Source organism: Talpa occidentalis, unplaced genomic scaffold, assembly GCF_014898055.3.
Source record: "Talpa occidentalis isolate TD23 unplaced genomic scaffold, MPIMG_talOcc4v2.1 talOcc4.12, whole genome shotgun sequence".
Classification (NCBI taxonomy): Eukaryota; Metazoa; Chordata; class Mammalia; order Eulipotyphla; family Talpidae; genus Talpa; species Talpa occidentalis.
Window position 1 is genome coordinate 3,068,370 of NW_023601212.1, and position 15,731 is coordinate 3,084,100.

The 15,731-nt window shown below is 41.5% G+C and overlaps 1 protein-coding gene across 1 annotated transcript in view; it reads left to right on the forward strand.

Annotated features, from left to right (window-relative positions):
- The window catches only part of CNTN5 (contactin 5), a 657,624-nt gene that overhangs the window by 572,641 nt on the left and 69,252 nt on the right, over window positions 1–15,731 (forward strand). The window lies entirely within an intron of this gene.

Here is a 15,731-nt window from a genome sequence, read left to right on the forward strand (position 1 = left end):
ATGCAAAGTTAGTGCAATCCCAAGGCAATTGTCTCCCTCTGCTAACTTCTAGATTCCACTTCCCCAAACAAGAAAACTGCAACTGTTAAGTCACAGAGATTTCCTCATGTTTGAAAATGCCAACCCCGTGCACGCAGAAATGACAGGAATGTGGTTTCTGGCTATGACCCAGGCCACCAAATGCTGGGACCCTATGAAGCCACCTCTCATTTGAATGAAGTAAATGGTTATAGCACCAGTTTCTTGGGGCGCACTATTCCCGGGGTGGAGGGGAAATGCAGCTCCTGGCATGTTTGCATTCTTCTCTCCCTGCCTCCCTTTCTTTACTTCTTTTATTTCATTCTTTCTCTCTCTTTTTATTTTTTTGACTTTTTATTCAGATACAGTATGTCTACAGACATTTCCACCCATCGTTAGTGTACAGATGTACAACTCAATGAATAATCACAGAGTGAAAACCTCCCCTTTTACCAGGGCCACCCTGTTACAAAACTGCCATTGAAACCAGAACCAGAACATTGGCGGGACCCCTCTCCCCCCAACCTCTCCATTTTTGATCTTAAACAACATTGTTTTGAGTGGTGTGAGCACGTGCGCTCAGGCCCCGCACCATCTCCATGAGTAGGATGTCCACAGTGCGTGGCACATGCATATTTTAGAATCTCTTACCCTTTATTCAGTGTTTTCCATCCACAATTTTTAGAACTCATTGCTATAAAAGCCTTGATCGGGAAGGCATATAGTAAGGTCAACCAGCACCTCTTTATTTTCGTTGTATGTGTCGCCAAAAGTTTGTTGATTGGGATGGTGCATCCATCACCGGTCCATGAAAAAAAATGGTGTTTTAAAACAAGGGTGAGTCATAACGTGTTCACTTTCTGCGGTTTGTTTTTGTCCCAAGTTATTTGAATTTTCCCAAGCTGATCTCAAGACTGTGTATCTGTGTTGCCCTGTTATAGAACATCAGCTTTTTTTTTAAGTGCCCATTTTCTCATGATATTCCATTCAGCTAAAAATTCTCCTTTATGCTTTTCAACGTTATTAGGCTTGTGGAACTGCAAACCCCACACTGCAGTCAAATTTATAGAAAATTGCTTTCTTCTCTGGCTACGGTCTGTTTTAGATTATGTGTATTTATTGTGTAGCACTCGCCAGTAATTTAGAGTGATGCTCCTAAAATGGGAGCTTTCCAAATGAATAATACAATTTGGAGGCTGATAACAAGAAACTAGGTATTTGCACAAGCTTGTGAGGGGCAAATTTAAGTGGCGAGCTAACACTCTGCTTTGTAAGTAAAATTAAACTCAACAGGGTTCAGAACACAATCCCAGTTCAGCTTTTTCATGTTCTCTTTTTAGCCTTTGGCTTCATGCCTAGGAAATGATAAAATGCATAAATTTTGGAATTAGACTCAATAGCAATTTCAAACAGGTTGCTATTCCCTGAATATTCATGTAACATTCAGCTCAAGTTTTCACTTCAAGTGAGTTTGATCAAGTCACCAATTTTCTATTCTGGATTTGCATTACTTTTCTAAAATTAGTGAAAATAGCTTACCTCTTCTATTTGGCTGGTCTTAGATCTAAAAGCTGAACTAAGGATTCTGGTTCTTCCTTATGATTATATATATATATTTTTTATATTAGCAGCTCTTGGTGTTTGAGGATACTTGGAAAATTGCTGTTGTTAAGGTTGACTTGTGAAGTAAAACTCAAAGCAGCCTTACTCTGCTATCTTCTTGCTCAAATTCTTCCACCTGTTATTGATTTGTGAACTTGGATCATTGAGATTGTCCAGGCCAGGGGGTGACAGCTGAGCGTTCTAAGTGAGGGTCACTTCAGGTGCCTGTGACTCCCAGTAGCTGAACCCCCCACAGGCATCTTCATGTGTGGCTGGAAAGATGGGAACAGCAAAGATGGCGCCACTGTTTGCCTTGTTAACGAATAGTTTCTTAAAAAGATAGCTTCGTGGTTCACTGTGCTTAATGTTGAGCCTAAAGAACATTTTTGGGTAGCGTGGAATATGTTTTCATAACCCCACAATGCAGATTTAGGGAGGAAAAACATTCTCCTAGAGTGATGGAACCTACTTTTTTATCATCTCCTTTCCAGGCAGAAAGTCTATAAAATTCTCTTGTGCATCTCACCAAGTGCTGGGCCCACACGCAGGCTGAACTGGAGAGCAGTTGTGTGGCTAACACCTCTCCTCTGCCTCTTTAGACTCTGAGGCGACACCACCTGTTTCTCTTCTCTCTGCTGTGGGGCTGTTCCCCCCCACACACCCAAATGCCTGTTTCCACTGTGGCTTTTTTTTTTTTGCCTTGTGGATGCCAGTGCTATTTTTCACCTCTGTTTCACCATCATTATCATCCTCCAAAAATTGAATTTCTCCATAAATAATCATCTGAAGCATAAAATCACTTGGTCGCAAGTCTTTAATATTCAGTGAACTAACATTATAGCAGCACTGTGCATAATTTGGAGAAGGATAATAGAAGTAATGAATATGTTAAAAGAAATGATTTTGCAGAAATATAAAAGGAAATCAAAGCCACACCTGGACATCTGTGCACAATTTAAGTCCCTTAGTCAAGTGCGATGTAGCGAGAGTAGAGAGTGAGGCTAGATGATGCTGCTGCCACCTCTCTAAAGACAACAGAACCATGTATGAGATGAAGGGAAAGAGAGATGGGCCCTGAAAGGATGAACCTCAAGGTTGGGGGGGTGGAGAGAGAGCAGAGCGGGGCTCAGCTATTTGTAAAGAACTGATCATCCCAAGCAATATGACAAGTGATCGAACACAATAAAAGGCTCCAGAGAAAGGAGTATTCCCCTCTGTTATTTTATTTTACAAAAATAAATGTTAGAAATATGTTCCCCAAAGCAAATATGAGCGTAGGAAGGTGTCATGGTTTAAAGAATAAAATGTACTTAGCCAAAGCAACGAGGAACCAAGGCATGAGTTTTGCCTATTCTGTCCAGAGACAGAGGAAATAATTTAAAAACCCACTTTTTCATAAACGTTCTTATATGACTTCGCTTCTTCATGAAAACTGGTAGGTCAAAGCATTCTCGGGACAGTCCAAGAGAAATCGATAATCTCTTGGCTCCTGGGGAGTGCACGGTCTTGGACAGGTTTAATTTCCAGAATTACAGTCTACGAGGTAAAGCTGACATGTATCAAACTGAATTGGAGCAGAAGGAAAGCAGGTCAGGAGGTGAGAGTGGAGACACTGAGGCTCCTCGGCGTCCTCCGCTGCTCCCACCCACCAGCGCTTCCCGCGCGTGGCGTTCGAGCTGTCTTGCAGCCTCACTGGCTTCAACTTTCAGTTCAATGCCGTTTATTATTTCCGAGAAAGGTTTTCTCCTTGAACATTTTAACTTCAACCTCTCGCAATCCACCAAGTTGCCACTTTTTACTACCAAACTAAAACTGTTAAAAGCTTTGCGTGTTTTGTCAATTAAATAAGTGAACAGGCATCTGTGATGATTCCACGGATAGCAACGAGTTTACATTCTCACTAGTGGTGAGACATGAACTTATTTGCTTTGTTTTCTTTTCAAATAGTTGCAAATAATTGAAAGATGCCAGTTACTATCTGATGCAAACCACTTTGGAATGTTTAATTAAATGTTCTCCAACCCGCCCACACTCTCGTTTCCAGAGGCCTCTCTGGCACGAAAGGAAAGGTTGAGAATTTTCTGCCTTTTGTCCTTGGAAGGATCAAATACTACGGCTTTCCCAAATACGAGGGGAAGCTCGCGCTCAAGAAGAACCTGGAAGATATTGCTACTCTTGTTGATTTGATCGTGAAAGCAGCACTGACCTGCACTGTCTTCACACCTTGCACACCTTCACGTGCCCTACAGAGTCCACATAGGTGTGAACACCTGTCTTAGGCATCTGGTCACTTCTGACTATTTCAAAGCTTTAAAATGCACAAGTGCTCATCACAGTATCTTTTGGAAGACAGAGTTTGCACAGATTTTTCTTTTCCACTCTTGACATACTCTGCAGTTACCATGTCCATGGGGACGGCACCCACCTTCCACCTTCCTGTGGTGGAATACTACGTCCCACTCAAGAGCCCGGGGAGGAAAAGTAAAGAACCTGTTGTCTCAAAGACACAGCTGGATTTGTCAGTAGGCTGGTATTTAGATGTCAAAGGGCGATGACAAATGTTTTCATTGCACTTTTATTCTTATTTTTTTTTTTTTTTTTTTTTTATTTTTTTTTTATTTTTTTTTTAATTTTCTAGAGGCATGTCTTATTTATTTATTTATTGTTTGTTTGTTTGTTTGATACATGCACTGGGTACAGTCAGAAGCGCGGGAGGGTGAGAGAATTCACCAGAGCCAGAGCGGGGAGCAGAGCAGGCAGAAGGACCGAAGTACACTGCTGAGGGGAGCAGCGGGCGGCAGGAGAGGTCTGCGCGCCATGTGGGACCCTCCTCTGGTGGCCGGGGAGCAGCCTGGGATCGAACCGGCTGCAGAGGCTGCAGGCAGCTTCGCAACCCAGCGCTCAACCGCTGTGCCACCGGGGAGGCCCCTGCACTTTTATTCTTAATTAATTTTAACATTAAACCCATCAACAAGTAATTTGTTGAGAGCAAAAGTCATTCAGTTAATATATATGCTTTTACAATCGATAAAAAATTGGAGACATAAACAACGTCCTCCCTCTGAAGAAAACCTTCCCCCATCTATGCGGTGTCTTATTCTGATATCCTGCCTCATTACAGAAATTTTAAGTCACGACTATCATTGATTCTGGGTGAGATTTTTAAAATAACTATACTAGCCACTTGTTTCCCAACTTAGACGTTTTTATATTTACTTTGATTGACACTATAAAATGTCTTTTAGCCTCTAAATAGCAGTTTAAGTTTCTTTTTCTCATACATTTCCTTGCTCATCCATGGAACTCTTTAATGGCAGACTGAAAAGTGACAATCATGTGTTTGATTCCTCCACCAGTGAGTTTGGGTCATTGCGTGAGAGTTGACTGAAACCCCTTGACTGACGAAATGATTAAAGCTGTCGAAATACATACAAAGAAATGAAATACGAACAAGTGAATTGCCATTGTATGCAGACAACCAATTGACTGAGCCTAAATTTCTTATATTTATTCACTCAACAAAGGCTGAGGCCAGATAGACGCCAAGTTCTCTGTTAGGTGCAGGAATGTCAGTCAGTTAACAGACTGTCTCAGGTTTATCAGGAAGTGGTTTGCTGTTTTAGAACAAGTGCTCTTGCACCCCGCTTCCACTGTGACAAAAACTCAAATTGACTGGGTTTTATAACATACATATTTTTGAGTAACAAGCTTTAAGAGGATCACCTTTCACTTTGTATTTTGTTCAAAAAGGCACGCCCATCCTACTATGAAAATGGCATTTGCTATCACTTCACGTCTGTGCAGACTTGTTCTTGGTGTATGAAGTTATGTTTTATTTTTTTAAATTTTATTTTTATATTCCCCATACAATTGCAACCCCCTTATTTTGACCTCAATCCACCTTTTCCCACCACCCCCTATAGTGTTTCTCTGGTTCATAGTTGTTCGTTGATTTTGATTTTTTCTTTCTTACAGTTATTCTTTTCCCTGGTCCCTTATTTAGGTTTTCTAAATTCTTGCTATGAGTGAGACCATCTGGTATTTTTCTTTTTCTTTCTGCCTTATTTCGCTGAGCATGATCCCTTCCAGCTCCATCCATGTTGCTGCAAATTGCATGTGTTTTTCTTTTTTGAATGCTGAGTAATATTCCATGGTATATATGGACCACATCTTCTTGAATAGCTAAGCTTTGGAAACAACCCAAATGAAGTTATGTTTTAAATGCTAATTTCACTCGCTGTCCAGCGAGCGCCTACTTCACACCAGGACAGTTCTGGAGTGCGAGGGGACCCGCGGGGGCACAGGGCGGGTGTGCCGCCTGATGCCATGAGGGGGAGATTAATGTTTATGCTGAAAGTGAATGATACCCATCAAAGGGCAAAAGCAGGAAAGAGACATGATTATATGCCCTTCAAGGTCATTTGCAAAGTTGAAAATGGTCTTTTAGAGTAAGACCAGTGGCTTGCCAGCTGACCAAATGGGAGACCGTAGCAATAATCCTGACAAGACGCACGTGTCTGGACAAAGGTGATGTTGATACGCGTGTTCAGAAACTAGGAAGGGGGCAGACCCAAAGGAAGTTGGTAGCTCAGGGGCTTTGCAGGATGAGAAAGAGGCAGCCAGGACGAGGAGCGGTGGTCATGTTTGCTGAGTGGGAGGGAGACAGCTCTTCTCGTAGCAACAGAGCAATTCATTACTCCTGAGGCCCTTCACTCTCAAAATTGTTGTAGTTTAGATAAGAAATTACAAGGCCACCTTAATGAAGAGTGACCGGGATTTTCATATCCTCTGGAAATCAGGACAGAGGTGGATTGAGGCTTAAGGAGCAGCACTGAGGACGAGGCTCTCCTGAGAGAATAGCCTACGTGCAGGCAGAGCTGTGGCCGTGGAGTTCAGGAGAGGTACACTGGGAGATGTGGCTTTGTGCAGTCAGCCTACTAACGCCACGTGGAGATGAAACCACAGAGACAGCTGTGGAGAGCGAGAGGGGACAGGCTCAGGGTGCGATGTCCAGGAACACTCATGTAGAAAAAGATGCGGGATCTGCAGAGACTGGGAAGGAGAAGGTGCCAAATGCACCTGTCACACCATGCGTTGAGCGATCTGAAATTAATAGCCAACCTGAAAGGGGGCAAACTCAATGGAATGCTGGATGAAATAACCAAATCATAGTAGGTGGAGCATGTGAAAGGTGGAGTAGCATCTTGAGAAAAACAGGGCCTTGGGAATTGGCTCTTGCACGACTGTGCATTCTTCGCCATGCCCTGACTTTGGACAAGCTGCTTCACTGTAACCTTGCTCGCCCTTCATCCCTTCCTTCACACTTACTCACCACACGTTTATAGAGCCGCAGATGTGGCCAGCGCTGTGCTGAGCACCAGCTAAGCAGGAACGACTTCTGTCCCCAGTGTGGAGGGCACGTCTTTCTAGAAGGGAATGTAATGCGAGCAATCCCGTGTATGAGCGGCACCTCCTGCCCTCCTACCATCAGCTCCATTAGTCATGATAAAAACATTTATTAAGTTTCTCTGTGCTAAAGGCTCCCTGTGAATCATTTTAATTTACCCATCAAGCAAATCATAAAAGGATAAGAGAAGAACTATTTTCAGTTCCTATTGCATAAAAGGAAACTAAGGCTCAGAGTTTAGGATGTGCCAGATGTCACCCTAATAAGTGAGACAGAGTCCAGGCTGATGGACTCTAAAGCCAGCATTTAAAATCACTGCCTTCCATGGTCAATTGCCAGAAGGTTTCCATTTTATCCATCGTTGTATCCTCTGGATCTTTTTAGTTCCTGACACATTATTTGTCATGAAAAAATATTAATAAATGTCTGTGGAGGGAAGGAGACAGGACAGGGAGGTAGTTGAGAGGAGGGAAGGGGAATACTATAAGAAACCAGACAATTGCAGGACAAGCTCTTCCTGTGAGTCAGGGAAGTTGATGAAGGAGTAGGTCTGGGGCTGAATTAAAAGCCATGATGTCATTTGCTAAACCAGAAGGGAACAGAAGCTTCTCTGTGTCTGTCGGCAAACACAGCACCTTTTCACTCCTCTGCTGTCAGCCCTCATGCTTGCTAATCTTCTGAAGCAGCTAATCTGTGACCACATGACCCGGAGATTTACCATTATTAACCACCAATCTCTATATTACATGTAGACCTGAAAGACCACTAAGCTTACAAGTATGAACTGCTTCTGACTTTCCTGTCTTGTCAGTGACATCAGTATCAAAAGCTGACGACTGTTTTCTCAGGACATCTTGTGCAACTTCTTATCCAGACACTGGATAGAAAGGAATCACTTCTGGACAAAATTCCCTGGAAGTATTAAGCATCATGCCCTAGTAGGCCTCTTTCTATATGATCTCTTCGCTTATTTTAAACTTTCTTCTGATGGCCCCAATGATGAATCAAGAACAGAACTCTCAGTTGCTTTAAAAAGTATCTGAAATTTCGTTGTAATCACTGCTACTCTGCTTTCAGCCCTTTGCTATTCCTTGTTCCTTACCTGCTTATGGGTGAATTCATGCCAAGTCATACAGGAAAACAACACAAACCAAATCATGGTCTTTGATATTCAGGAGGAGGTTCTTAAACTCTGCAGTATGACCCAGGCAATGTATTAGGAGGGTATTTTATCTGCCTGTTCCTTTGTTTGAATTGTTAAGAAAAAGCATCCTCCGTACTCGCTTTTTGCACACTCTGTGTGGATGTTTCGTAGGCCATCCCCCAATCCTTTCTAAAATCTGACCTTTTGTTTCCCTGGATAGTTGTGTTTCCATGCCTGTAACCCAGGCTGCCCGCGCGTGCCTTGAGCGATGGGAAGTAACGGGTGTTCATGTGAAAGCTGGCATAGTCTTGTAGGGCACATGCGCATACAGACCTTTGTGGTGACCCAGATATGACGACCAGGAACCCACTTCCAAGCAGATGTTCCTGCCGAACATCCACCTAATGGCGGGTCCCATCTCCAAGGAAGACAAAGGAAAAATGGTGAGTTCACTTTAGTCCCTGTCTCAAAATCTTGTTTCACTTTACCCAGTGTCCCCAAATGCTCAAGTCTTAATTATTTTCTTAATTTTGTGAGACACTAAACCCCACCGAGCCTGGTTTCTGAATGATTCTTCATTGAACACCACAAAATCCACGCAGATTGAACAGAGAGCCTGGCGCTGATTGGAAGAAACTTCTGCTGACTTCTATTGAAGATTGGATTTTGTCCTCCCAAACACCTGGCAAAGGTAATGTCTCCGTTACACTAAGTACTTCTTAATTTGAAATTACAAAGGCAATTAGCTCTCTAATGAGTTAGAGCAACTGAGGTGAAAGAGTAGGGAAGAAACGAACACCAGATGATGCCTGTTAATGCCAAGAAAAGAAAAGTGACTAACATGACTCATTCTGGAGAAAAAAAAAAATCTTTCTAGTAGCTGTCCTTCTTTTTTTAATTTCTTTAAAACTAAAGTGTGTGTAGGGCTTATTGCTCAGGATGTGTGGGGAAAATCTCATTTGACTTATCATTGGCAAACGCTGGCAGTCATGGGTACATAGTGCCCCTTGGCATTGATTATCAGTAGATTTTACCTTTGCATTTGTGAACTACCTAAAAATTGAGGGAGAAAGGGAAAACTTAGAACATTAAATAATTCATTAAATAGAAAATAGTTTACTGACAGTTGATAGATGATTAAAACAGAAAGTAACTTCTATAACTTTCAAAGTGAGTGGGCATGGAAAAGATTGGCTATAGGAATGATAGCTGCAGGGATATTTATTGCAGTGAGAAAGCAAAATTGCATAAATTCAAGGAGTGTGAAAACTAGCGTGGAAAAGCTTGCCCTAAGCAAGATCTCAGGACAACCGGAACACTTAATGCTGGATTAGTTTATAGCCAATGCTCAATAAGCATTAGCTGAATCTCAGTAGCCCAATTAAAAAATGACTGGAGCTGTTTCCGATGCCTGTGATAGTAGCCAGCTTTACCAGCCCACACGGCATAGCACAAAATGACCCAGACTGGGGTGAGAATTTCCCTCTGACTCTAGCTGGACAACTGTGGCAAGTCATTTTATTACCTCTTCTGGATTTGGTGACTTCACTTGTAAAATGGGATAATAACCTCTAATTTGTAGGCTTACTCAGAACACGAAATGAGATTCGAAATAGTAGAATGCTTTGTAAATGGCAGACGTTGTTGCTTATATTCTTAACAAAGGGAAGAATTTCCATTTCCCTGATTTTTAAGATTAAGGCCCTCAGTCCTTTATCTGAGTATGCATGGGCAGGAAAATAGTCTGCATTTGTCCAACAGGTGATTCAATCTATTGTCCATTGAAAAATCCAAATTACGCTTGCTTTGTTCGTTTTGTGCAATTACAATTAGATGATGCATTCTGAAGGTGATTTGGAACATTCTGACTGTCTCTTCTTCCTCCGGGTCAAATTGGCATGTTGATAGACATCGTATATCGTGTGCTCTGCCAGCTTACTGTCATAAGGCTGAGCCGTGACACACCATCAGGGCACTCACAGTATGTTCAGTTCACTGAGCCAGCGAATCTTCCAGTGCTGTCCTGGAGTGAGTGGCTTATATTAACACACATTCCTAAGCATTGAGGATCCATTGGGCAAAAGGCTACAGCTGTCTTAGTGTGCAAAAGAACTTCCCACCTGTGAAATAAACACTGAAGGGCTTCAAAAACATTATGCAGTCATCAAGAGGATAAGACTGAAGAAAGAAAGCACAAATGACAAAAACTGTATTTCATTCACAATAAGCTGCGTAGATGAGTCTGCTACAGAGGTCATCGTTCTAAGGCAACTGCTTTCATATCAGTGACAGTCATCACACTTGCATGTCCAAGAGTTATAAGCTGTATGTCATAGAAAATGAACACCAAATATATATATATATTTCAAATTGATGTAAATCTCATATTACATGTTTTAAATCTCGTGTGTGTGTATGTGTGTTCTACAGTGTAGACCTAGGACTTTGCCATAATTTCAGTGGAGTTGGCAGAGAGCCCTGCACAAATCAAAGAGTAGAAAGTCTTCCTAGACACTGCCGAGGACACTAGAACCATTGGAAGCACTTGTGAAACAAACACTTCAATTTTTAAAAATTGAAACCAAAGAGTGTGAATGGTCTTCAAGTTCCTCTCTAATTGTGCCTTCGATTTTAAAACATCCTAAGTCAAAAGTACAAAGATCTCAAACAAAGGAAACTTTCTGTAGACCATGTAATTGTCTAGACCGAAGTGTTAGTGTCTCACTTGTCAGAGTTCTGATTTGGTTAATTTAAGTGTTCATTAATTCCAGGAAGCTATGGCGTAAAACAAGTCTGTTTGAATTACATGTTTTGGTCAGGAGGTTATTGTTTCACGCAATTATTTCATCCATGCCAACTCAAGAGATAGAACTGTTATTAGTAAAAATCATTTGAAATACCTAATCATTGTTGCAAAGATGGTTTATCACCTGATCTGTATGTATCAGTAAACCAAAGCTCACATATCTGTCTCGCAACCTCCGCTCAGAGAATGTTAAGTCAAGCTAATAAGCAGCATCGATCATGCCCCACTGAATGAGATAGTCTGCATTACAGACACTCTCTCCGTGAGCCATCCATTATATGGAACATCTGTTACAAATTACCCGACCTCCAGGACTGCTCTAGTTAAGTGCTTCTGCAAGAGCCCACTGTCTCCATTTCTCCAAATGAGTTAGATGGTGGCATCGAGGTTGTACCAAGTTCACTGTCACCATGTGACAGTAGTCATCCTTCAGTCAGTGCTGAGCTCCTGTGGTACACTGCAGAATGGTGAATGTCTCCTTGCAGTTGGATAGCAAAAAATCCTCAGCGTACGAGCCAACAGCCATCAAGCAACCATTAAGACAGTTCTCTCTCCATTATGTCTCAGCCATCGCCCGATAAGTTAAGCACACAGGGAGTAATGCTCATTCTTTAAGTCTGTTGGGGGCTATTGATTTACTCAGTTAGTTAAAATATAAAATTAATGACTCCAGATACAAGTTTGTCAACGTTTGTTCATTTCCATGACCATGAAACACGTCCTTTATCACAGGTATTTATCTTGTAGAATTTGTCGGTATCCAAATAAATCATGAAAGAAAATCTAAATAAGAACAAATGCAGACTTACACTTAAGGGAAAACAAGCATGTTAACATTCCCTACTTACAATTTCGTCCACACTGTTGTCAAATATGCACCTGTCTAAACACAATGGCTGTATAAATGTGTTGCCATAATATATCACTGGAAGTAACAATTCTAAATTCCCCTCATGGTATATTTGAAAGATAAGTCACAGGGATATCTATAAATTATTCATAGTGAATAGTAAGACTGAACAAATTTGAAAGTCCATATAGTCATACATTATTTTCTTGATCTTAATTTGCATTGCAGAGTTGAAGTGAGTCATACACCATAAACCCAATATTGGATTTATAGAAAGCTTCACAGAAACATGGTACCTTGCATTTTTTAGCACCCCATATGGTATTTTCCTACAGGATTTCTTTAACTCATCTGTTCTTAGAATTTATGTAATAGTAGTTTAATAAATTAATTTCAGAATAGCATCTGGTTTGCTTGAGGTTTTAAATAAACAAGTTAATTATTTTTAATTATTCTTGCCAGCTCATACAACAGACCCTGAAATCTCTATCTTCCATTTCAGAGATGGATGGACAGTATTCCTTCGATGGATGGACAGTATTCCTTTTATATTGGAATATATACAGTGTGCACAACTTCAACTCATGTAAACTGCATTAAATATGTATGCCTACTTACCTGCCTGGAATTGCTGGTTAATTTACCTTTCACCTGAAGTTTGTGAAAATTCACCAAGAAATGTTTGTATTTTTCCAAAAAGGGAACACAAGGCGACTTTAAATAAACATTTTATGCAGCGTGAGATGGAGCATCTCAGATTGGTAATTAAAAGCTTCAGCCACAAATGGCACATATCATTTGACTCACAGCTCACTGTGAGTGAACCAGTCACACAGCCCCATCTAACCCAAAGGCGTCAGCATCCCATTGGCAGCCGCCGGTTCACGCAGTATCACTATCATGAAATTACAATATTGTAAGACTGGTGTGGGGAAGAGGCGGTGGTGCTTTTGGATTTGTTGACAGTAAAGTAGATTGCGAGACCAGTAAACAAGGCATCCTTGGAGACTAGGACTATCACAAAAACCCACACCAGCAGCTACTCACCCACAGAACTACATGAAGACAACATTGGGAAAGTGATTTCCTGAGCCATCACAATTTACATTTGCCACAAAAGAAATCTTATTGCGAAAAAAATACTCAAACATTTTTATAATTTCAATGGATTTTCCCCAAGATTTCCTGCAGACTCTGAGGACTTACATTGCATCTAGTTCTCAGCAGCTTCTTTTCTTTGATCTTCCTTGTGTGTTTTCCAATGGTTGCCCATCATGCTCAGATTGAAATCCAACTTCATTGCTGCCTTCAAATGCTTCTATTTCTGGCTCCAGCCACTTCTGACATTATCATATTCTTTATGTTGCTTCTATCTACCAGAACCTTTCTGTTCCACAAAATATGCAAACCCATCAACACCGAGGGCTTTTTTCATTGATGTTATCTGGAAAACTCTTGCCCATAATATGTACATGTAGCCTGCTCTCTCCTTACAGTTATTCTTACCTCCCTGTTTCCCATTTCTACTCATGATTTTCACCCCATTTTTTTTCTTCATTGTGCTTTTTACTATCTGAAATTATCTCACTCACTTGTTCATTGACTGTCTTCTCCCTAGAACAAAAATCTCTTCACCTTGTCTACTATCTTATTCTCCAGAGTCTGGCATACAGAAGATATTGCCTCCATATTGTTGAGAAAATTATTGAATGTATGAATTAATTAATTAATGGGTGAGTGGATAGATGGAGATATCATTCTTTTCCCAAAAGAGAGGAATTACAATTATTTTTTTGTGTGTGTGTGGGACCCTCGCCGGCAGCTGGGGAACGAACCAGTGCTACAGAGGCTGCGGGCAGCCCCGCAGCCCAGCACTCAACCGCTGTGCCACCAGGGGAGGCCCAGGAATTATAATTTTAATCAGATAAATAGGAAAGAACATACAGTAACCGAATAAACAATAATCATAGTTATTTAGTAGTAAATCTCCATGTCACCTAACTATCAATAAATCAAAGAGCGATGATAAAATAGAAGGGAAAGATATATTTGGGGATGGGGTGGTGGGAAAGTTTTCAGAAATTTCCTGTGGCTGCAATCACAAAACAGGTCTTTAAAGCTTGCCACGCCCATCTCTGTATCCCTCAACATTTTTCATTCCTCCATCCGACCTTCCACCCACCCTATTCTTGTGCCTGATTTTCATTCTCTCTCATACACACACACATGATCTAAATATTAAAAATTAAATGCTGATAATAAAGAATAATTCATATGCTTAAGTATAACTACAGAGAGTGTAGGGGAAATAAATTAACTGGGAAAGCTAAAGAAAAAACCTGTATGTTTTTATCACTAAGATTTTTATCTCCAAGAGGAAAGAATTACAACTCTTAAGAGCTGATGTAACAGTTGAGGATCCAATACCTTATTATCTCCTATTTGCAACTGTAGGAGCCCCAGCGTGTGTCCTGAAGTCTCCGCCATGTTTATTTTGTCCTATAATGTGGGGGTGACGCCTCTGACACAGCTGCTGTCTGTTGCAGTAGGTGCCTCCCCACATTCACGGGGTCTGCCCTGAGTTTCACAGAGATTGCACTTGATCTCTGGGGTCACCATCTCTACTTAATACATTTCCTACCAAAAGTCTGTGGCTTCCTTGATACCTACTATGCCAACTTTTAAACTCCATTACCTCTGGTTATGTGCAAACACAGGTCATTTCCAAAATCTAAGAAACCATGTGGATACACCCCCTATACAATCAAATTCTTCTCTCCCTGTAAGCTCTCAAAGCCGGTGAGCAGTGCCAGTGTTCATCTGTCACTGGTCCCCACCGCATGCCTCACAATGGCTACTCCTGACCTTCTCAACTCTCTCCATGCTCCAAACTAGCACCTTTGTCTCACCTCTACACTTGGGTGTTGTCTTCAGAACTTATTTCTTTTATTTAAAAGATTTATTTATTTATACATACAAGAGCTGGGGTACAGGCCAGAGGTGCAGAGGGTGAGAGGATTCACCAGAGAGGGAGCAGGGAACAGAACAGACAGACTGACTGAAATGCACTGCTGAAGGGAGCAGCAGGGAGACAGGAGAGGTCTGCTGCGCCATGTGGGTATCTCCCTGGTCAGGGATCGAACTTGTGCTGCAGAGGCTGCGGATAGCTTCATAGGTCGTGTCTTAACACCTTGCACCATCAGGGAGGCCCTATCTTCAGAACTTATTTCAATTGGAATTAATTTCATTAAACTTTAAAAGAAAATTTCTGAGCTCCTCCTGCAGATTTGCTGTTCTTTTACCATCATTCTTCCAGTTTATCCATGCGTGAAATTATGGAGTAATGTTCGTTCCCACTCGACTCCTTGATGGTATCTGACGTCAGGCTTCCTCCCACTCAAAGGCATTTACTCACACCTCTCCTCCACCCACATAGCAAAGCTTGAACTTACTACCCTGGCATCAAGGTTTTCCCTCAGCCTCCCTTTCTCCACTGTTATAAATTCCAGCCACTCTTATGAAGTTTAAACCATTTGCCTTCTCTCTCTTCAATAATGCCTTAAGTTTCCAGTCTATTGGCATGGTTTTTTATCGCCTCTTACCACAAAAAAAAAAAAAAAAAGTCACCTGTTCCATCTTTAAATAATACACAAGCGCAAGAGTTTTTTCTTGGAATCCTCAGTGAGAAAACCACCCTTCCAGCTTCAGTGTCAAAAGAACTTGCCGTGTCCGAGAGAAAGAAGTGAATTCTAAGTCACCTGACCAGAGAATGGTAAGAGCTACACCCCATCCCAGGCTTCATGGTCTCTGCTCAGTCGTCATCATTCAGAGCTGTCACCTGGAGCTTTTGTGGTCTTGTCCTCACCTGGCACTTCCTTAATCCTTCCAGGCCTCTTTCTTTTCA